We start from the raw sequence: 23,134 nt of genomic DNA on the forward strand, positions 1-23,134 counted from the left end.
GGAGCATGTTCAACAAGACAAGCTTAAAAGAGTTGAAAGTAAAGATCAATTAGATAACCAAAACAATTTTCTTTAAATCTGCATGCTTGCTAGACAAACAGGCACAGGACATCAGTAGGACTTCAAAACTAGCATCTCATAGGGCTCCTCTCTCTGCCCTGACAGGAGACAACAGAATACTTGTCTACAGCTGCACTTCAGTATCAAACTCAGCTCTATCATGCCTCAGCAGAGTTGTGTCTTCTCTATCCAGAAACAAATTCGGCCAAGACTCTTCACTGAGAGTAGCACAAAGATAGCCCTGAGCAAAATTCAGTCCTGTCAAAATGTCTGTTTTCCATCTCCATTAAAAAATCATGTCCCAGTGTAGAAGCATGCAACTGGCAGAATGTGGATCTGCTTTAGCATGCAACTCATCAGAGACCCGCTCCTTCTGTCCTGACCTCTTTCACTTACAGCAAAGACCAGATCTCTCAGTTCTGGCATACCTGGGGCTTGTGCAGGAGCAGGACACCATCACCAAGAGCCTTCAGTGTTATATGGACCAAAGAATAAAGTGGTACCTGGGCCCTACTGCCCTTACAGACATCACCGGAAAGGGGATAGATCCTAAGAGAAGAAATTGCTATTGGGACATTTTTGTTGATTTCTCTGCTTTGGGGAAACCCACATGCTTTAAGGTAAATTACCTTCCTTAAGGTAAGAAAAGTAAAATGAGAGAGAAAACACTTGAGAGCTGTCACAGACTAGATTAAGTCCTTGTGTGCAACAAAATTTCATGTAGTGGTGAATAAAAACAAGTGGGTGAGCTCACCTGTGCAGTGTCTCTCAAAGACCGTACATTCAATATTGAGTTTGGAATATCAATAATCAGTTTGGAACCTGATTGAGTTCAATCAGGTTTGGAACAGCGCAGCTTACCTTCAGCTATGCCCTTGGGAAGGAAAAGCCAGGGTTATCCACACAGCTCTGGACAGAAGACAATAACCCAATAACCCAGCTGTCCTTTGGTACTTCACCTGGGCACCTCCTCATCCATCACCATCACCATGATCACCATGTTGGATGGGAAGAATAAAAACAAATGGCAAAACACAGAAGCTGCTCCAAAACTGTAATTTTCCTCCTCCAGCTGGCTTAAATGAACAAACACTTTATCAGAGTATGGCCTCCTTAAAAATACTAGACTCAGAAATATGAAGATAACCCCAGTGTTTTAAATTCTGAGTGATTGGAAAATGCACCTAGGTCTGGTTGAGAAAACAGCTCCCCTGCTTGCTTAACTTGACATGTGTCATGAGGACTGGCCCTGGATGAAAGCACATGCTTAAAATAACACATCTGTATAACTGGCTTGCTACCTTGGTGCTTTAAAGTTGAAAGGGTCCTTTCATGAACTCATAAAGGAGATATGACTCTGGTTTCCAACAGGATCACTAAGTGTAATTGCTGTTCAGCTATTTATGTCTGGTGAATATACATGCAGCAAATAACCTAAAACTGCAAACTACACACCATGAGTAGCAGTTTCAGTGTTACACACTAATAAAAAATCCTGTGCTTCATTTATGTATCTGGTCCAACATATCTCCCTTGTCGTAACTCAGGGCAGAGACGGCAAACAAACTAATGACTGCCCCAATCTGCTAAGATTGCCTTTTTAAGACTCCAGACCAACAGGGTAATTCTTGGCTGCCTTCTGCATTAGTATTTCTGCCCCCACGTGGGATGAAAGTGACTTTTCATTGTCTTGACTCATGGAGATGGAGAGCAAGGGCCTTGATCTCTGCCCAGGTGTCTGCAGTGCTACCTGCAATAGAGGGAATGCCACTGAGCGAGAAGCACTGGGTATGCAACAGTACGCTCTCAATTAGTTTAGGAAAGTCCATATTGCATCAAAAAAGGGTTTGTTTGGCCCAGTGGCCTCTCTCTGACAGTGGTCAAGTGGATGTTTAGAAAGAAATAAAGCACATTTTGTGTACAAGGATCTTTCCCTTATATGCCCTCATAGCTTCTGCTTGTAAACAGTTTAGACACCCTGCGGGTCTCAGGTTATATTTTAGGCACCAGTAGATCCCTCATCCCATATATGGTTTGCTAAAACCATATACACCCAGGGCTGCCACAGCCATCGCTGACTGTAGCTCCACGAGCCATTTCTGCTGTCACTGAGTACTGGAAGGTGAATGAGGATGAGGATGATGTTCCACCATTGCAGGGAATCCAAAAAGACCAAGTTTACAGCTGATCAAGAGTGAGCCAAACAAAAGGTACTTGCTACTTATCCTGTCAATTTGTTACCTCTCCATTCTGCCAGTGGACCTTCGCTGAGCACCCACAGTCTCATGCTGAGGTCTATGTTCCTCCAGGCCTTTCTCTTCCCCTACAGGATCTTGTGTCAGCCTGCAAGATCCTGAGCGTAGAGAGAAATGTAGTTGTAGTCCGAGAGTCTAACAAGCTTCTGGTATCTGGAAAATGTTAACTACTGATAGGCATCTTTAGTCTGTGCCAATAAAGTGTGCACAGCTGTCTAAAACTCACCCATGTTCTGCTAGGAAATTTCCTTGAGATGGTTAACAACCAGCATCTAAATATCAGTTACTTTGTTGTACAGGAAAAGCATGTGGGTACTTAAGATATTGATGAACTGGACTATAAGCAGATTATCCCAATGCTATGAGTAGAGACTAATTTCCCAGCAGAAAAAGCCTTTTGAAATACAAGACAAAATGCCAATCCATTTACTAGTCACACATACTTGAAACATTTGGCTGATTTTGCTCCTTGCTACCAACTCCCAGCCTTCATATGATACAGAACTAAGAGGAATGTCCAGCATTTAGACAATACATAACTTTCAGATAATCTGCATCTCAAGATCGGGAAATCTGGGATTTGGTGGAAAAGTAAACACTATCATGCAGTTCCACAGTGTATCCAAATTCCCTTCAGAGTCTGAAAACACAAACAGAGAATTTTTTTCTTGGAGATGACAGCTTCAGGGCAGGAGGATCTCTCCTGTAGACTGGCAGAGTAATCCAGGACCTTCTATCTATAGCTTGAGGGCCTCTTATTTTATTCACATGTGAAATTCCCTTTGATTTTTGTGTGACAAAGAGAGCATGCAGCACGAAACCCTTTCTGGAGGGACCTCATTACTTCTGACCATTGAAATACAATGGCCAAAAAAAAAAAATAAAATGAAACTGGAAGGAAGCTGTGGAAAATCCCTCGTGCAATTGTAAACATGCAAACGTCTCTGTTAGAAGAGATCTCTCAAATGCTTTGTGGAGAATTTAGAGGGATTGCCTCTGCTTTGGGCAACTCACAGCTTACCCCCAGACCATGGATTCAGCACCTCTGTTCATGAGGTCACACACTGGCCACTCAGACCAGGTTCTACCCTTCCTGAAACTCTGCTGCTGGGCAAAGAAAATTTCAGAGTTCAAGGTCAAAGAGAGCACATGGCTCTGGCCTCTCCAGTTACAATCTCTGCATTTGATGGGACAAAGTTTCTGGTGTTAGGACTGGTTCTGTGTTTTAGCAAGTGGCCCTTTAATTTAAAAGAATAGGTACTGAAGCAGGACCCAAAGTACTGTGCTCTACGATGGCCCAACCACTTCTGAATAAGAGCCAGATGTCCCTGGGCTGTCACAGGCCAAAAGCCAAATGCTGCTAGAAAGGCATGGAAATCACACAGGGAGGGCTGAGCAGAGGAAAGTCTGACCTGGGGAATTTAATGGCAAAGCTCAAAGGGTCTGCTCCAAAATGAACTGACGACATGGGGAACATTTCCACCCATGTCTTTAGGTTGAGACTGGGAGACATTTCAGGAAAATGCATCAGTACATAATCCAATTGAAATTGATGACATTTAATCACATCCTTAATTCTGACCTCACACTTACAGACACTCTTGTATAGGAGGCCAACAGCAGCATTCTCACTAACTTTCACTTTTCAAACTTTCCAGATGATCAGATCCTTACATTGCCAGGATTGCCTAATGGGGCTGAACAATACACAGGTTGCCTGTCTAGACATAAATCTATTCAATGGGAAAAGAAAAAAAAAAAAAAAAGATGGGGAAAAAAAGGGGGAGAGAGGGAAAAATGAAATTCTCTAAAATAATTTCCACATCTCTTTCATACCTTCAAATAATGTGATTTCACAGCTGATTTTGAGTTCTGCGTTCGATTTTGCCAACAAAAGCAGATATATGATATTTAAAGCCATTTAAAGGGCCCCTCTGAAGCAAAACTCGAACTGCTATGCTGGGCTGCCATCCCGGAGGATCGGGCTCGCCAGCGGAGCAGGTGGTGTGTGGGTCATCCACGTCTGTGTGACAAACTGTGATAATTGGATTGTTTGAGGAGCGGGGGAGGGATGTGACCGCTGTGTACAAACCTCAGAAGGGAATTAAAAGCAAGTCTGCATCCCAGTTAATAGTGCTCTATAAAAATGCAAAGTGGCTAATGATAAGCAAAGGAAGTTCCATTAAGCCATGTGCCTGGCGAAAAGGGGCATCATTGACCCCGCAAAGGATATTTGCTGGGAACAGTCAGGCAGCAGAAACAGGTGCAGAAATAAAAGCAAACTAATGGCTTGTTTTAAACTTCCCAATCTGCAATGTTAATGAACGTTCAGGCCGGGAACAGCCAAAGAACCTTAAGTGGCCAAAGCGTGATTTTTCCTACCCATTAAAGTCACAGGCATGCTCCAAACCAGAGGGAAACTGGGAAATGGCTTTCCTAGCACTAGCCATTCATTAGCCCTGCACAGCAGTATGCTGTACCAATAGCTTGCTGAGATTATTCGGTGTGGAGTGGGATGGAGGGCAGGGAAGGAACACTGGGAAAAAAGTTCCCCTCAGTCCCATGCACCGTCAAGCTGCGATGTGGTCAGTGGGGAAAGGAACTCTCGTTGGGCCGATAATGAGCTGTCCTCATTATAAGCTCAGATGCCGGAGCGAACAACACCCTCTTAATAATGCACACATCACTATGACAACCACAGAGTTTGATACCTGAGGACAACTTTATTGTGCTTGTGAAATTTCCTTACTTTAAAACCAGTATTTATAGGTATCAGACATCGAGTCGCCATGTACAGCCTCCTCCTCATCTCTTTGCCCTCCTCGTTTCCAAGGCAGGATCAGCCAAAGTGTTTATGTGCAGCTCCTAAGGTTAGCAAACTGCTGTCAAGTATCAGCGCTGGAATCTGCTGACATAATTATCCTGCTAGCCCATACATAATTAGTAAAGCTAAGCCCAAACTATATTAATACCAGGATTAATTATGGTGGAAGCATAAACAAGGATATTAATGCTATGAAAGTAGCAGTACGGCTATTTGACAGCCCATATGCTTGTCTGTAGGACCACTAGGGATTGTGTTGAATCGGGAGCTGTGTGGTGCCCTGACTGTAATGAGAAATGAGAAAACTGCTGAAAAATTGATGCCGCCTGCAGATTGCACAATCCGCTGAACAGCAGGGGGTCGGCTTCTTACATCTCCCACTCTCGGTACAATATGCTAATTTCTGCATGCATACGAGTGTAAAAGGAAAGAAGAAAAGATTTCACAAAAGGAAAAAAATGCAAATGACAACCACAAAGATCACTGCAGAGAAATCCATGAGCTTTATATGGATTAACTGTGTTGGAGCTAGTGCTCGTCTGAGTTTAACTCTTTCTGTCCTAGACCCATTGGCAGGTCCTTTTTGTGGTGCAGAGGAATACTTGCAGCTCCTTTGTGGGAAGGGGTAGGGGGGAGGGAGGGCAGCAGGGAGCCGAAAGGATGGAAAGGATCTTTTTTGCTCTTTTCCATGCTCTTTTCCACTCCTCTTGCTTTAACATTGACAAGGAGATAAGGGTCTGGAAGTAGAGAAAAATGGACTGGGAGGGGGGGTTGAGACAAGGAGACTAACAAAATGTTGATAGTGTTTGAAGAAGACCACTACAGCCCAGTCTGGTCCAGCTTTGAGTGTGGGGAACAACTGGTAACAGACCCTCCTTAGTCCTTCAAGAGCTCCTCTAACTCCCGGTGCCCCTCAGAGTGTGACTTGGCAGCATGTGGCCAGGAAGGTCTTCCTAAAAACGAGCTGCAAAACCCTTATCAAGAAAAGAGTTTCCCCATGATTATTTTCTACTTTGGATTCCTCACCTCTTCCTCCCAGGCAAAAGAAGCAGGTGTGCTGTCGGCATGACGAGTCCATCTCTCCGCTGGAGACAGCCGATGTGCCGGTGATCCTGTAGTTGCCCGGCATGCCCAGAACATGCAGCACACCTGCAGACAAGCGGGCTCCAGCGGTGCCCAGACAATCCTGCTGCCATTTGCACTTGCCTTGCTCCTAGAGAGAGCCTAACCCTGCCCTCAGCCTATCCCCTTTAATGCCCATGGGACCCACAGGAGTTGCCTCAACCACAGTTCCAGGGAGCAAACTGGCCCCTCTGTCTTGCATGTAGTGCTGACATTGTGGGATTAAGCCCATGGGTGCCAATCCTCACAAAGACAATGGAGTGGTGGTTGTTCATACAATCCTACTCTTCCTTGGGTGCTGCTGGTGGAGGCCACCCACCCAATGGTTTAAGCCCCCCACTCATGCAGCAGAACAGGAAGGCAAAGAGCATCTTCTTCCCAGCCTTCAGGGGGTAAAAATATCTATGTTTCTGCAATAAGGAAAATCAAAGCCTTAACTCTTTTCCAATAATTAAAGAGATTAGTTTCTCTCTCTTCAGTAGCAGCAGGAGCAGCAGCAGGTGCTGTTACGCTCAGTCCAATGTGTGCATAATGTGGCTTCTGTAAGCAATTGCTGTGTCCAAGCATGAACAGAGACCTCAGGAAATATCTGTCATTTAAAAAGTTGCCACTGGACCTGTGTAATAGAATAAGAGCTTGGCAAAAATAAATTGTTTGTTTATTTGTTTTAAATAGTTCTGGCAAGAATTTAGCCTGGAAAAAATATTACTGCTCTGGCAGCCCAGAGCACAAAGACCAAAATGCCTGTCCCATATTCAGCAGGAAGAGAGATGTGCATCTCAGGATGCTTTGACCTGAACAGATATTTGTAGTGAAAAGGAGAGGTGACAGAGGAGAAAAATGTTAAGAAGTCCATCCTCCCTCCCCATCTGAACATGGAAGAGACTGTGAGAAAGAAGGAGGACAAATATTTTGGGGGCTTTTTTTTTGTGGCATAAATTTACCACCAGAAAGTGGGACAACAACCAGTGAACATCCTGCAGATTTCAGTAGCTATCTGAATCTTCAACCCCCAAGTGAAAAATATTTCTAACCCACTCTAAAGTCTCCTATCACCTTCTGAGTGTACTTCCATCCACTAACCTTCTGTCTCAATATGTCAACTCCCCTCCTCCTCCAAGCCTCTTTAACCCCAGCTCTGCTTACATTGATTGCTAATTTGTTTTCCTCATTGACTTGATTTTAACCTTTGAATCTGTGATTGCTTGTACAAGTTCTTCTTCCTGCTCTGAATATTTCTGTCACCAAATGATATCTAGTCTTTTTACTGGTCTGGTGCTGGAACCTGTAAACACAGGAGTTCTCACCTGGGAGACCTTCACAGTAGATCCTCCTTCCCAAAGGGTTGGATAATGCCTTGTAGATCCTGCTGCTGACCTACAGAGTTAGATCACCTAACTCAGCAAGCCAGAACAGCGCTCACCCGGATCACACAGTAATTGTACCCAATCCAAGACCTTCTGACTCTGCAGCAATAGGAGTAATAGCAATAATTGATGAAGAAGAGCAGCTGGAAAGCAATAAGAAACATGCATTTCTTGTCTTTTCTCAAATACTTTTGCTTGAAGCTAAACGAGGGCATTGGTGCAAAAAACAGCCATTCCCCTAGTATTTGTGCAAGAAAAGTCTCTTTAGGTAGATGTTCAAATAGCAAACAAATAAGTAAATAAAGTATGAGTTGTTGTTGAGTAGTCATCAGTTGGAATAGCAATAAATATTTAAAAACAACATTTCTACTGTATTTGATCAACTCTGCCATTACAATAACCATTCTGAAGTCACACAGAAAGTCTAGGATGGCACTAAAATTTCTTTTTCTATTGCTCTGCTTGCAGCAGCCTGACAGACTAAGAGTATGAATGCCAGGCTTTAACCTTGTTGAAGTTTAAAGGTGTTTGGGGAAAGAAGGAAGCAGTGTGTTTACAGCAGAAAGACTGTCTCCCTAAATGACAGAGTTGCACAAGAAGACACTACCATGAACATCAGAGGAGGGAAACCCATGACAAAAATTCCAGTCTGGCAGTAATTTAGAGCTGCTACGTTTCAGGAAATAAAGCTGCCCGCTCCTGAGATCCCCCAGCCAAAGCTGCTAGCCAGACCTCGCCAGCTGAAGAAAATGTGGGGAGTGAACAGAGCAGAGAAGAATACCAAGTCAAGTGGGGCAAGTGAGAACCCACCAGGCAGATGTCCTTGTAACCCCCATGGGGCACACAGCCACACATGGCAGCAGCACCAGGGGCACACGGGTTCTGCTGGGGGCGATGGCACACAACAGATCTCATCCCCCACACAGCACAGCAGCGCCTGTGCCAAAGCCACCACAATCAGCTGAACTACGTCAGATTAAAACAGCTCATTAAAGTGGCCTCTCAGACTTATAATGAAGGTTTCTCCTTTATATGAGCTAAACTGGCACCCCTGGACTATACACCCATTTGATTTGAAACAGAAACAATGCCTAATTCTCCTATCTGCACTGGTGTGGCTGACGAGCAGTTTAATTTTGGCTCCTACTGCAATTTAGTACTGTGGCAGCAAATTTCAGTTTGTCATTTTTACCTCTCTTTTGCTTTTTTCCATCCCTGCACTGTCTGCGGGTAAAATTGTTTGCACTGTAAAACCAACCTGCCTTTTTTTATTATTTAAACTTGGATTAGGTCATTAGCATAGTCAAAAGCCCAGCAACACAAGCTATCAATTTGAAGGAGAAGCACAGATGCAGGGACAGAAGGCCTGAAACTAAACATCACTAAAACAGGGACTAAGAAGAAAGTAGGAGGAGCCACACATCATCAGAGTGTTCTAGAAACACCAAATACTGTTTCCACTGGGGAAACTAGTATTTTAAAATCTGCAGCAAGGCAATGAAGGACTTATTTTCATGAGGGCATGTCCATTTGAATTTGTGCTGAGCTCAGGAGGACCAGGTGAGTTTGCATAATTAACAACCTGACCATGCAACCTGAATGCAAATGCAGATCCCAGCGAAGTCAACAGGAAATTGTTGAGTGTGAAGAAAACAAGGATCGTATATGAGCTTCATATGTGGCAGTGATGGATTCTGCCATAAAAACATTTATACAATACAGTATACAGGTGATATTTCTTTCTTTTCTTTTTTTAAGAGCTTCTGAGGGATTTGTGATGGCAATCAAGTACAGAAAATCAGTGACCAGTCCTACGGCAGCACTTTGCTGCTGGTGCAAAAAACACTCATAAATAAGACTTTACAGAGCACCTGTGCTGCCGCAAGACCCACTGAAGGTTTCAAAGGAGAAAAGGAGTGAAAAATGGCAAGATCCCCTTCTGGAGGCTGTGGCAACAACTTGAGCCATGTGGAGACACGAGCCCTACCTTAGATGTGCTAATGTTCTGGCTCCCATCCAGGGAAGCAATGGTACCACCAAGCCTCCCCTGCCCTCCTCTTGCCCAGAAAGTTGTGTAGTGCTGCTGCACGCGCTGTCAGACAGACACCCCTTGCTGCTCCAGCCCGGGGAAGCCCTGCGTGGCATGGGGATGTGTGGATGTGCACAATATGCTTCTGCCTGTCACTTGGCTGTGGTGGTGCTTTGAGTTGTGCAGAGTTTTTTTCTGGATAAAAGGAGATCCACAAACATAAGTCCTGGTTGCTACCCTGGGTTGCGTGCAAGCCCTCTGAGCAGGACTGATCTGTCACAGTGGGCAGTTCTCTGTCTGATGTGACCCAAAGTAATTAAAAGTGGCCCAGCAGGCTGGTGCCTCCCTCCCCCATCTTTCCTCTCTCTCCTCTCACTCTGTTTGCTGGCATTTACCCAAAACAACAGTGACTGATGGCTCTGAGAGGGCTGTCGCTGTTTTCCCTGCCATGATACGGCCATTGATCCAGCAGCATCTGCCAACTCATCAGCACTTACTTTAATTCCCTGCCTCCAGGTCTGGGGGTTTTTCCCTTCCATTCCCCTTCCCTCCCCCAGGCAATAATTGCTGGGAAGTAGAACTCCCCTTTGACCAGCCCAATGAGATCCAATTACCACTACATCAGTGCTCAACTTTGGGAGTGCTTGTAAGCACACGCTGACCTTAATCGAGGATGTTCAGCAGAGGGGCAGTCATTTAGTTCAACCCCTGAGTGCCCCTCCACTTGCAGTCCAACACCAGGAACCTGCCTCGATGTAAATTCATGGTATGACCCTAAATATCTCATTTCTCCCCACAACTGAGGCATGGAGGAGAACCACTGCAACCACCAGGGTGGAGTTATACTCTGGGATTGCAACAGTTGCACCAAAGTCTATTGTCAAGAGACTGAGAATGGCCTTTATTCAGCACATGAGCGAACTCCAGGGCAAGAAGCACCTGCTGTAGCTTCAGAGGTGTGAAGTGGGTCTGCTCTGAGTCAGCTCAGGGTGTGCAAGAGAATGTGAGCAGCTGTCCACAAATTTCCCTGGTAGCAAAGCAATCATCACCATTGGAGCCAAAAGACCAACCACCACCACGGACATACTGCTTTTCATGTGGTCAGTTTATTATAAAAGAAGCCTTAGACCTGCAAGTTACATAAGCAGCATGTGAGCTCCTCTGCCCTAGGGAGAAGGAATGACTTTCACCTTCTCACTAAACATCTAGAAAACTATTTTGGTCCAGGTCTTTCTTTTTCAGTTCCCATTCATCCATATGACCAGCCTATCAACTTCAGCTGAAAATATCTGACCTTCTCGATGACAAGCATTTACATATCATCAACTGGATATTCAATTATCTTGAGAGCACATTAAACATGCTGGGATTTGGGAGGAATATTGCAGCACCAGTTTTCTGCCTGTAGGGAGCTCTGTTTTTCCACTGGGGAGGAAATCAGGGTGCTTGGTGATGCGTCCTCTGCTGCTTTTGGCTCTTCCTCCTGTGCCATGATGCCACGTGGAGAGGAGGCAAGGAGGTGAGGACACATCTGGCTGCCACGCTTCAACCCTGCTGGGGGTTTTCACCAAGCACCACGAGCAGCAGCAGCAGATGCACTCAGGAGCTGCATGTGGCCCATCAGCTGCACTTTTGTCACGCTGCATGGCAGCTCGTGTTGAAAGGAACAGTCAGCTGTGCCATTTCCTTTGGGCTGAGGACGCTCCATGAAATCTGAACCTCACGTTTCCTCCAGATTCTCCACTGCTGCTGCTGAGGCAGGCGTGGCAGATGCAGCCACAGGAGCCTCGCACAGCCCCACAAGCGTCCTGCAGGCTCCAGGCTGGCAGACCCGAACTGCAGCTCACCCTCTGGGCCATCTGGGCTGGGCACAGATGAGCTGGAAAGGCAGACTGTCTTGCCTTTAAGGGCCACATGGAGGTCTTGGACAGCAGTCAGGAGGACCCCTGATCAGCACCACTCTACAATGAGCTTTTTGATGAAAGTTTGAATTTTGAAGCAAATATATAGAGATGTACTTAGAGGGGATACAAGAGAGAAATGGATCTTCTTCCCCTCTCCTCATAGAGTTTTTTGGCTCTTAGACTAAGCTGACCCACATGCAGAGAGCCCCCAAAAGAGGTGGAAGGTCCTGCCCTTAGCCCAGCATCTGGATTGCCTCCCTCCTGCTAGTGTGTGGCAGTGAGGTCAGACAGAGCAAGGACCCAACCCAATCCACCTGGACACTACTCCTACCAAAAAGTAGTGATGGCTTTTCAACTGATGGCAATGTGTCCCTTGTCCCAAATGAATGTTGCTCTAGAGGCATAGAGACAGGGAGAGGCAAGAAAAATCTTCCATGTGCACAGCTTGGAAGAGGAGGAAGAAAAGAACTTTTAAAGAAATCTAGTCTTACTTATCCAAATACTTCCTTTTTTAGTTACCACCCTTTCACAATCTAACAACTCAAGTGGTAAATGTTTCTTAGGATTGCTTGTGTGATCCCCTTATCTAGCGATCAAAAGTGTCCTAAGATGGTATCAGTTTCACCTGAGGGGAAACAAACCTTCAATTTATTTTCTACAGCTAAGGCAGAGGCTGCATTTTTTATAAAATTCCCAAAGAGTATTTGGAGACATCCCTGGTCTGGTTAGATTACAAGACAAACACTTTGTTCAGAGCCAGAAGAAGAACTCTGCTGACTCCCAAAAAATAATACAGGAATAATGAATAGCAAATGTAGGTCAGATGCTCAGCTAAGAAAAATGATCATTGCTTGTCAGTCCTTAGCAGAGCTCAGGTGGTTTACACCAGAAAGGACCAGGGTTTCTCACTCTATCTGAGGATATCTATAGAGGATTTCTCATTTGCCAGGGTGGCGTAAAGCTCTTATTGACGTGAGTTTCGGATGCCTGCTCCACTCATGATTAATGAGGCCACAAGTGAGTTATATTAGTCACCCTGGCATGACTGACACTTGGATTTTTTACTGTGTCATACCACTGCCTCTTGTTTTTGCAAAGGAATTTACAGGCACAAGCCCTAAATCTGAGACTTTATTAAAGTCTTCTTTTTTAATGCCTTGATCTATACTGCTAATTTGTCTTAGCAGAGACCTGGAAGGGAAAATAAATATAAATGGTGCATTTTAAAATGTCTAAGCAACTCCCTAAAACAGCAGTTCTGTCAGTCATTTTGACTTTTTAAAATCTTCTTTTTTCCAACCTGCTACAATTGGAAACTCTTGCTGTGTTCCTCTGGAAATCCTCAGCCACACAGTAGCAGGAAGCCTTCTTTTCAAGCACTCATAGTGATATATATTGATAGTTGTTTTTTACAAATGTCACTTTTCAGGGGATTTAATATTGTGCATGCAGCAAAACTAGCAAACAAACTAACTGATTGATTGGATGGTTGATTTTTGAGTGGAAGCAGGATTTTGTATTTGAAAAATAAATTTTTGCTTTTGGCCAGAGCATGTGCAGAAGCTTAAAGGAAATTGTCTGAGGTATGAAATTTCAGCTATATGTTCACATTTACCAGTAGATAAATTTGCTCTAATTAGAGTTGAGATTTCCAGCTACGTAATCCCAGGGGACTTCACAATGAAAAAGTTGTTCTCGAAGAAAAGTCTTCCCAAGCAACCAGGACTAAGGACTGAGGTGATCAAAGGTGAAAAGTTAGATTAAGCACATGGGTATATGAGGGTATAAATATGTACATGTGTGCATATCAAATACCAATATAAACCTGAGAATCAATTCTATTTAACATTTAAAAGCTTGGCTCCACAGGAAAACTACAGTGCTATAAACCTAAGTGTGAATATAAACACTTGCAAGCACTCAGACACTATCCTCTGCGGATATCCTTGCTCGGGGTGTACTGGGTTGTGAGTAGCTGCTAACATTTTTCCTCCACAGTCAGTTCTCAACTCTCTACCTCAACTCCAAAAGACAGTTTAAGTGATCTAAACCGCAGGCACAAAACATCTATTTATTTACACTGGCTGCTTCATTCCCACCATGACATGGAGTTAGTTAGGGCTGAATTGAAAAAGTGACCACAGGTATCTCGGGAGATAGCTCAATAAATGTATATTGCACTCACAGCCACAAACTCGTTTTCACTCAGGTGATTGTGCCCAGGAGAGTGGGTCTGAGAACACTCTTGACATTTTCATTCCGTGTGCTAAAGGGAGAGGCTGAAAAAAGAGGATGAAAAAAGCCTGAGGAGATGGAAGTCATGTAAAAGCTGCTTCCAGCTGTGTGTAAAATGTTTAGCGGCTCTGGTGTCATAACAATTCGACACTGAGCTGGCAGTGTGTGCCTGTGTGCCAGTTTCACAAGAGGCAAAGGACAGCTTTCCTTGAATTGCCAAGCCTACTCCAGTGATCAGGTATTACTGAAGACGTGACAGAGGCTGGGACTGCAGGGCTGGTTTGTTTTCAGAGGTAGTAGGGCTGTTTTACCCAGTTCCAAGTTAGTGACATCTGCTTGGACTCAGATCCTCATGAGGCTCTTACTCCTGTATATTATTTACGGTGTGCTTCTTTTCCAGGGGCAAATGTCTAAAGATTTTGTAGTTGATTTTTTTTTATAGCGAAACAGCTCTAGCATGTAGAATGATCTCAAAGAAATGAAGGCTGAAAATAGAGGCGAGAAGGGTTAGAAGAAAAGCAGATAGGAAAATATCAAGCGAAACTAATAATAAAGTGTCCAGATGATTTATTTTCTTTCTTTCACTGATGTTTTTGACAACAGTTAAATATCAAAAAAGGAGATAGACCAAAACTTCTGATACAAACAGTTCCTCCCTGCTCCTCTACTAAACTTCAGGGAAGTTCAGATCCAAATTTTGCAGCTTTCTCCTTTGTGATATTAAATAAAAAATCCTAGCATTTGCCAACAGTTACATTCCTCAGCAAATCCATCTGCTGCTGTGCTGTTTCCATGGAGGTTGAGATCATCAGCTTTTGCACTATTTTGATGCCCATGCACGTTTTCTGCAACTTGAAGGCACACCTGAGAAACTGTAATGACCCTCTCTTCAGAAAATATTCTGTAGCTTGGTCCTGACCTACACCCTACAAGGCCCACTGCAATGCTGAGTCTCAAATCAGTCACTGTCACAGTCAAATCAGTGGCAAGGTGAAAGGAGTTTAGCTAACAACTTTGCCTTTGTTAATATGCAAGCACATAATGAATTTAGGAATTAACTTCTAAATCTGCATACTCCCCACCTATTCTCATTATCAGGGGAGGACAAAAGCCTCAAGATGCTAAAAAGCTGCTGTGAGCTGTCCCTTCCTCCCAGGTTTGTTTATTGTGTGTTTCAGGGAATGGTCAGCCTGCTGTCATGGCCACGGGCACCCCTGTCCTGCTCTGCTCAGCCCCCTCCGGAGCTCACTTCCCCCTCAATTTTGTCAGCATAACTGCACATGAAAGGGCTCTCTAACCCAACTGCTGAAGTGATGAGAGTTACAAAAATAACATAGTACTGGAAGTGTTGAGGCTGACCCAGATTACTGTGACAGAACTGGGTTAGGGAGCACCTCCAACCTGCAGTTATGGTGGCAGATACAAAGCAGAGATGATGTTTAGCAGGAAAGGAAAAGGACAGCTGGAACACAGGAGTGCCCTGAAACCGGGTTCATCTGAGGCCAGAAAAGCACATTAACCCCTGCTTTAAGCAGTGCCTGCTGTCAAGAGAGCATCTCTTTTCTTAGCTCTCTGAATACTTTCCTATGGTACAAGCATTCAAAGAGACTTTTCAGTGATAATGGCAGGGAAGCTAAAACAAGCAACAAAGAGGGACAGTGAGAAACTGGTTAGAAGTGAAGGTTGTCCTTGTTTTATTATCTACTCAAAAGACTCTTCTGAATTATTCACAAGTAAGAGAAAAGCCCTCTTCTTCTTCCAAAACTTTAGAAGGAGATGAGTTGTTCTTTTCAAACCAATAGAAGCTCCAGGCTAGTGATGAACTCTGCCAACTCAGCAAACACCTGTGGACTGAAGTCCATCCCTCACTCCACATTAGCATTTTCCCCTTTCCTTGCACTTTTTATAGCAATCACCTGAGTCAATGAATGTTAGACCATTTCACATCTCTGGGCCTGACTCTGGTCTCGTGTTAAAATAGATTATTACAAAGATAGGAACAATTATTACAAAGAAAATAAGCTTTCAGTTTCTTGGAAACGCTTTTCTGTGACAGGTTGTAAATCAAATGGTATCAGAAGTAAATTTTTTTTACAGAAAGGGACAAAAGGACAAAGCCTCTGCACTTCCTAATTTGGGATAAGGCTGGGTGGAAGAGCAGGAAAACTGGCACTGGAAAGTAACCATCTACCCAGCAAGGAGAAGCTGTATGTCTTTGCGGAGAGAGGGCATGTGTCAGATCTATCCCAGAGGTAAAGATTGGGAGAGAAATAAAAGATATGGAAGACAAGACAGAAAGACTAGCTCTATTTTTCAAGAGCAGCTGGAGCTTACCTGGAAGAGTGCCTCTTATGAAAGGAGTGTCCTGCTCAGCTGGATTCAAGGGAAGTCACCACAGGCAGGATATGTGGTCAGGAAAAAAATCTTCATCAGCACTGGAACACAATCAAAACATGATATTAAGGGGAAGATATTTGCATTTGGTAAACAGGTTGTATTACTGTAACAAAACCCTGCAATGTTCTGGACATCACCCACTGATGACTTCTCTGCTGTTTCTCATGAATAATGAGTATATATGGTCACACAAAGCACTCATTTAATAGCAACTTCAGACCGGTTTGAGGGTGTTGGTTATGTAGTCACCCCTGGAAAGACTGGGATCTGAGTCATATCATAACAGGGTCATCTACACTGTAACTGGTTAAAAGCACCTCTCATTCTTGGCAGCACTCCCTCAGGTCTCGACTTTATGATTCAGGTCATAAGAGCAAGGTGATCAGAGATATTAATAGACATCACGTCCAGCTGGAAGATGGAAAGCTGACTGCACACACAAACGCTTCCCTTGAGCGAGTTTTGTCTCTGCGCTTGGTGAAAGGACTGAAGTGCAAGGGAGAGAACATCATTTCATTCCCAGTAATATTTTATTGATTTACTCCATGTAATGCAGTTCAATGACTCATCCCCCAAACAGATGAAACTCCAGCTCCATATAAATAGGTATTAATCTCATGTAAATTACTGACAAGTCTTAATTAGGCAATAAGATGGAACAGTCCATATAGTCTGATTAACGACACACCCAGGACACACACCAGGGCACAGGGAGGCACAGGGCAAAATAAAGGGCTCCCAGTTCATTTGTGGCATGAAATCAATCAGCAGAGCAGTAAACCCAAACACATCCTCAGGGTATTGTCATAGTCAAGGGCTTGACTGTTGCTCCAGCCTTGACCATGCAACTTCCAGGAGTTTTAAAGAAAACATGGCAGAAAGTGAGTCTCTCCGATTCTTCCAAAGCAGCAGACTACGTGATTGCATTGTTGTTTGTATCTTACTTACCCATCCAAATGAAGTATGCCAGTAATAGCAGGAGGAGCATAGGAGAAGGTCTACAATGTAAGAAACTCATTGAGCAGAGAGATGCCTTTGCAAATCCCTGCCATGCTCCTCAGTGCAAGCCAGGAACAATTCTGCACATTTTAGAGGGCATCGTTCTGATTTTGTTTATGGCGTTGTAAATTAGGAGGGACTCTATGGAGGTCAACAGAACTAAAAGACTGTGAAATTGATGTGAGAGAAAGAAAGTGGGAAAAAAAGCTCCATATGTTTCTCTCCCTGCACTCTAGTGTCAGAGTCTGCTTCCTGGTTTATCAAAGCATGCTATAGCCCTTTCTATCTCCCACTAGAGAAGTAGACTATTAGCATACAGCTGCACCTCTTAGGAGAGCAAAACCAGAAAGAACCAGAGTTTTGGTGGAGTGAGGATTTTCTGTTGTTTAGTGGGGCTTTTTTCACAACAGGCAATACAAAATACACAGAAGAAGGAGACGTGACAAAGCTGGTTCTCAGCTACAGTAATTCAGTTCATTTAGTCAGTGGAATTACACTGGCTTACTGTAGATGATCAATTCACCTCAGTCTGCCCCCACTCCTCTTTCTCTCTGGGTCCAGAGAGGTTGAAAGGAAGCACTGAAGAGAATACAGCATACGAGACCAAAGAAACTCAAGTGGCAGACAACTTTGTGGAATGAGAATGCATCAATATTCAGCAGTGCAAAGACTATGTGCCAGAAAGGGAAAAGGGAGAAAAAGGACATTGCAACAAAATTGGGAAAAGTTTCCAGTAAAAAAGGCATTGCAGCTGAATGGTTCTGAACTGAAGGGGAAAACATAGGTTTAAGTGAGTAAATGAGGGAGTCCCACTCTACATGCTGAGATTATGGGTTCATATTAATGTGAGCCCATTGATCACAGGTTCCCATTCCTTCCTTGCTCAGGATCTTCCTAGTCTCCTGCATCCTGAGGCTCTGCATGCCTCCATTACCACTGTTGTCCCTCTGGCCCTCCCACCACCAAAGGGGCTGCCTGGCATCTCCTTTTGGATTTTTTTGCTTTGCTCCTGTGTCCCTGATTTTGTGGGTTGTGCTTTTGTACCACTGAATTTGTGGGTTGTGCTTTTGTACCACTAATTTTGTGGGTTGTGCTTTATTAAGGCGGGAGGAAGGAAAGAACCATTGGCCATTGATTATTGTCACTAAGAACTTCTGCCCCAAGGATCACTGTCCTTGCTGATTAAAGTCCTTGCTTGTGGCTGTGGCCATCAAATCACTTTCTAGTGATTCTTAATGGTACTCTTCCTGTGTGCTCTGTTCACCCTTCTAATCCAACTGAAGAAGTCCAGAGGATAGCAGGAAACTTTGACATTGAAAATCAGATCTTTTACAGGACTGTTACAAATAAAGCATTTGTTGAGAACAATTTCTGTGAATCAAATATGGTTGGTTATTACTTGGGGCAACTGAAGGAACAACCAGGTCAGTTGTTCCATATAGCCTGCCTCAGAGAGCAGTAAGCTCTGGCTGAGGTGAGGTGAGCAGACAGAAGTCAGCAACCTCTTCAGACACCTCCACCAAATCCAGCAGACAGCAGAAGTCAGTGGGTCTTGGACATGTCAAGATGCCCTACTATTTTTTTTTCCCTAACTTCAGCACTTTGAGGGTTTTCACCCAAACACCAGAATAATTAGACCTATTTTTTTATTTCACTATTTACTCTGCACTTCAGCTACCCTCCCTGCACACATGCACAGACACACCACACCCCCACTCTCCATCTGAGCTACTGGCAGCCCAGCTATGTCCAGGCCTGCAAAGCCCCCTAGGGCAGATGTAAGTAAAACCAGCCAAAAGTGCTTTGGATGGTGCACCTTTTAGTCTGGTTCACTGATACAAATGAACTCTGTCAGGAAAAAAAAAGTGTTTGTTTTTATGCTTCATGTTGGTTTAACTACAGCTGCCATAAAAATATAGTTGAAATTGTCACAGCAGAATCACACCCTGACTGACAATGAAATACCAGCCAATGTCTCCAGCATAAATCTTGCATAACGTACCAAAGTTTAATTTCCAGGGCAAAGGGAAGCAGGCAGACCTGGTAGGCAAGAATTTAAAGGAAAAGGAAGCAGAAAGGCACCTTAAAGAAAAAACAATTCTATTATTAAATAGATATTCGTTCATGTACATTAGCAGATAGTGCTGCATCCCATTAGCAGTCACTCTCAAAACAGTAAGAATTTTTCTGTTTAAGGCCTCTGGATAAAGCTGCCAATTGTTGAATGGAAAAAGCTCCAATGAAAATATTTCATTTTTGCAGAGACAAGGCCACCTACAAAGCTTTCATTTCCCTTTTTTCTCCTCATTCTCCCTCTTCCAACCCCCTTGCAGCCATTATTTTACTACCAGCAGCTGTGATTGTCTAAGATATGCATAGAAGCATAAGACCATCCAGTGCCTCATGCCAATGCTGTTAGTTCAGGAATATTACGGGATTATTTTTAAAGATGTTCCTCCTCCCGTATGCAAGGCTGGAATTGAAAAAAAAAAGGAACTTAAGAGGATTTTCATGCAGCGTGTTTGTTATTCATTTTGTTGTTGCCACAGCATGTGGGATTTGTGTGCATTTAAGATACCAATTTAACTGTGTTCCCTTCATTTCATTACTTGTGTTTGCCAGCTGATGGGATGCCAAGGTGAAGCAACTGAATCAAAGAAGATTTAAAGTAAATACCATTTAGAATTTGGGGCAAACAGTGTAATACTAGTGAGGTGACTAGGGAATAGAGGAGAGGAGAGGAGAGGAGAGGAGAGGAGAGGAGAGGAGAGGAGAGGAGAGGAGAGGAGAGGAGAGGAGAGGAGAGGAGAGGAGAGGAGAGGAGAGGAGAGGAGAGGAGAGGAGAGGAGAGGAGAGGAGAGGAGAGGAGAGGAGAGGAGAGGAGAGGAGAGGAGAGGAGAGGAGAGGAGAGGAGAGGAGAGGAGAGGAGAGGAGGAAAAGGGCATAATGTGCTGTTTGAATAGAGGGCGCCTCTACAAAAGGCTAATGCTGGGGGAAAACAGCTGTCCTGACAAAAATCATCACAAATGTTGCCAGAGACTTCTGTTGTCATCAGTCTCTCCTTTCAGAGGACTGCTGTGCTTAGGTTTTACTTGGTTACATCTTTTACTGTGTTCTGAAAAACATTCCAATCATTAGTTTCCTTAGGAGGATTACTCAAATAAACTACTGCATTGTGACACAGGTTTTTTTTGGTGTTTTTTTTTTGTTGTTGTTGTTGTTGTTGTTGTTTTTTGGTTTTTTTTGTCTATGTGCTTTGTCTCTTTACCAGATAGGCCTTCTCAGTGCATGACCTTGAGATTTTGCCTTTCATCCTCCCAGATTTTTTTCTTTACAGGTGCAAGGAATGTAAAGACTAAAAACTAGATGCTTGGTGTATAAGCACTGGCTGCTTACTCTGTGCCCTTCCCTCCTTGTTTTGGAGAGCCCTAGTAACACCATTTGTTATTCACAAGGGACAGCCATGTGACATTACCTTCGCTGTTTTCTAGCCAGGTAGATAAAACCTACTATCACACACCTATTTAAAACTTCATTATTTGAAGAGAGTGCTCAGTAGTAAAAGTTTTAGAGAAAGGAATGAGATACCATGTTCCAGAAAACATTGAAATAATTTGGATTTTGAAGACCTGACTTCTATCAGGAATTGTGACTAAATGCATCTTGGGCACTTCAAGGCTACAGCCAATTATTTTCACTCTTTTAAATAATAAAACAATATTTTGAAACACAATATTGTGGAAAGTTATCTCTTTATAGCTCCCTCCTTCCTCCATCCAGATTTTGGAAATGAGAATATTTATTAACAGTGGCAAATTGGAAAAGATACGGCCCGGTGAAGGGGAAAAGCCATTGCTACTCCTTGCAAAAATCTTTTCTGAACAGTTTCAAAACTCATGGACCTGCCAAGACAGTCTTAATTTGAAAGGAACTGCAGCTTCTGGGATCAGATAAATGTCCTGCAAAGCATGAAAAGCCGAGCTACCATGCAAAGGCCTGATTTCAAAATGGCTCACTTGGTGCCCTCCAAACCTTTCTGCCTTCTGAGTCCCTGCTCACAATACTGGGTTTAGCCTTAAAACAGCACCAGAGAGCTGTGACCCCCATTTTACAGCTGGGCGGGCAGCACAAAGGCTGAGAGCAGGGAGGAAATGGATGCAGATCTCCCAAGTGCTAAGTTGGTGTCTCCACACAACCACAAGTAAAACCCCACCTCCAAGACCCCTCTGGGCAGCACGTGCCACCTGACAGTCCCAGCTGTCACCGTGCCAGTGTGCCCAGGCTGTGCCCAGCCTGCAGCTGTGCCAGTGTACCTGCCCCTCTGCCAGCAAGGGACACCACAGCGGGGAACACAGGGGCGGCAGGGGCTTCAGCACATGGTAGGAGTCAAAGCACATCACCGGTATCCCCGGAGTGTTTGTGTGCTGGTTGCTAGCAAGTGTTTGAGTGCTGGCAGTGACACAGGCACAGCTGCTGTCGCCCACACCGCTCAGGGTAATGTAGGCCATGACACAGCCACACCTGTGCTCTTCTCTGAGGCTTCTGGCCATCGCTGTTGAGTCACAGCCCAGGGGCACTGGACAACATGCTAGGAGACCTGGCTGCACGTGGCTTACAGACAGATGATTCCACTTCTGTGCTTCTATTGTTCAAACTTTTACAGCTTTAATAATTACTCGTACATTATCACTGAATATTTTTGTTCTCCTGTTTACAGTACAGCTTACAAGGATGCTGCGTATTGCTCTCAAGTAGTTTCACTCTTTTAACCTCTACTGTTTACAAAAAGCCACTTAAAAGGCTGAAAATAAAATTTCTTTATTGATTTCTTTTCTTTTTCCATTTGGTGAACATTGATTTTTTTTTCCTTGTGTTTTTAATGGAGCTTGAAATTAACATGAATCTGTTTGTTCAGATCCCTGTTTGAATTAGTACAGTTTTAGTAATAAAGTTAGGTAGCTGTTACCTTGGAAACAGAGCTCTCTTTTAGCAAACACTTTAACTAACATTAGGCACTACAAAAACAGAAGTAGTAAAATCAAATTCCTCAGTAAGAGATTGCTGGATGTTGGTAACAGTATTTACCTTCAGCCCAGAACATGCCACCTGCCTGATGGTGATTGTATAAAGAAAGCATTAACTCAGGGGCTTTGGCTGTTTCACAATCTTCACGTTTTTGCAAGTGCTTCTTTTCCCTTCCCATCGACTAGTGCCACGTTGTCAGTCAGCATTAAGGATTCCCTGCTTCTCACTATCCCTTAATTGCCAAGCTAATCTGAACTACTTGGCTTAGCTGTGTGATCCTGTAAAGGTGCAGGCATACTGTGTGTACCTCTGATTCCACAGCAGTATAATATCCAAGGCACTGGGCACGATTGTCACGGCAAGACGGCCACAGGGAGCCGATGATTAGTTGCAGGGATATACTATGGCACTGCAAATACACACGTTTGAACAGTAACTCACACACTCAGAAATGTATTAGGCCTTATCTTCTGCAGAAGTGCAGGAGGGAGCCTCAAGACAAAGATACTGAAATGTATGTGACAGTTCAGAGAGCAGTGGCACAAACACAGAGGCAGAATATGTCCCACAGCCAAAACCCAAAAGCAATTGTCCATATACAACACCTTCACTGGACAAAAAAAGAGATAGATCAGGCTGAACCAGCTGTGTTAAGCTTTATTGCCTGAAAATTGCTATTTACACCAATTAGATAACATCCAGTTTTCTCAATTTCTCTAGTTTCCAGTAACATCTAGTTGGTGCACTGGGAAAGGACTAGCCCTCTTCCTTCTCTCTCCCAAAAGAAAAATTATTTAACAAAGACTAAAAATCCTCTGGAAGAGCAGAATTGTTTCAACACCTCCTTCAGAGGTATGATTCATGTATGTGTGACTTTTTTTGACCATGAGGGTAAAGGTGTCTCAGCAATGCTTGCT

This window comes from Motacilla alba, chromosome 2, assembly GCF_015832195.1.
Source record: "Motacilla alba alba isolate MOTALB_02 chromosome 2, Motacilla_alba_V1.0_pri, whole genome shotgun sequence".
Taxonomy (NCBI): Eukaryota; Metazoa; Chordata; class Aves; order Passeriformes; family Motacillidae; genus Motacilla; species Motacilla alba.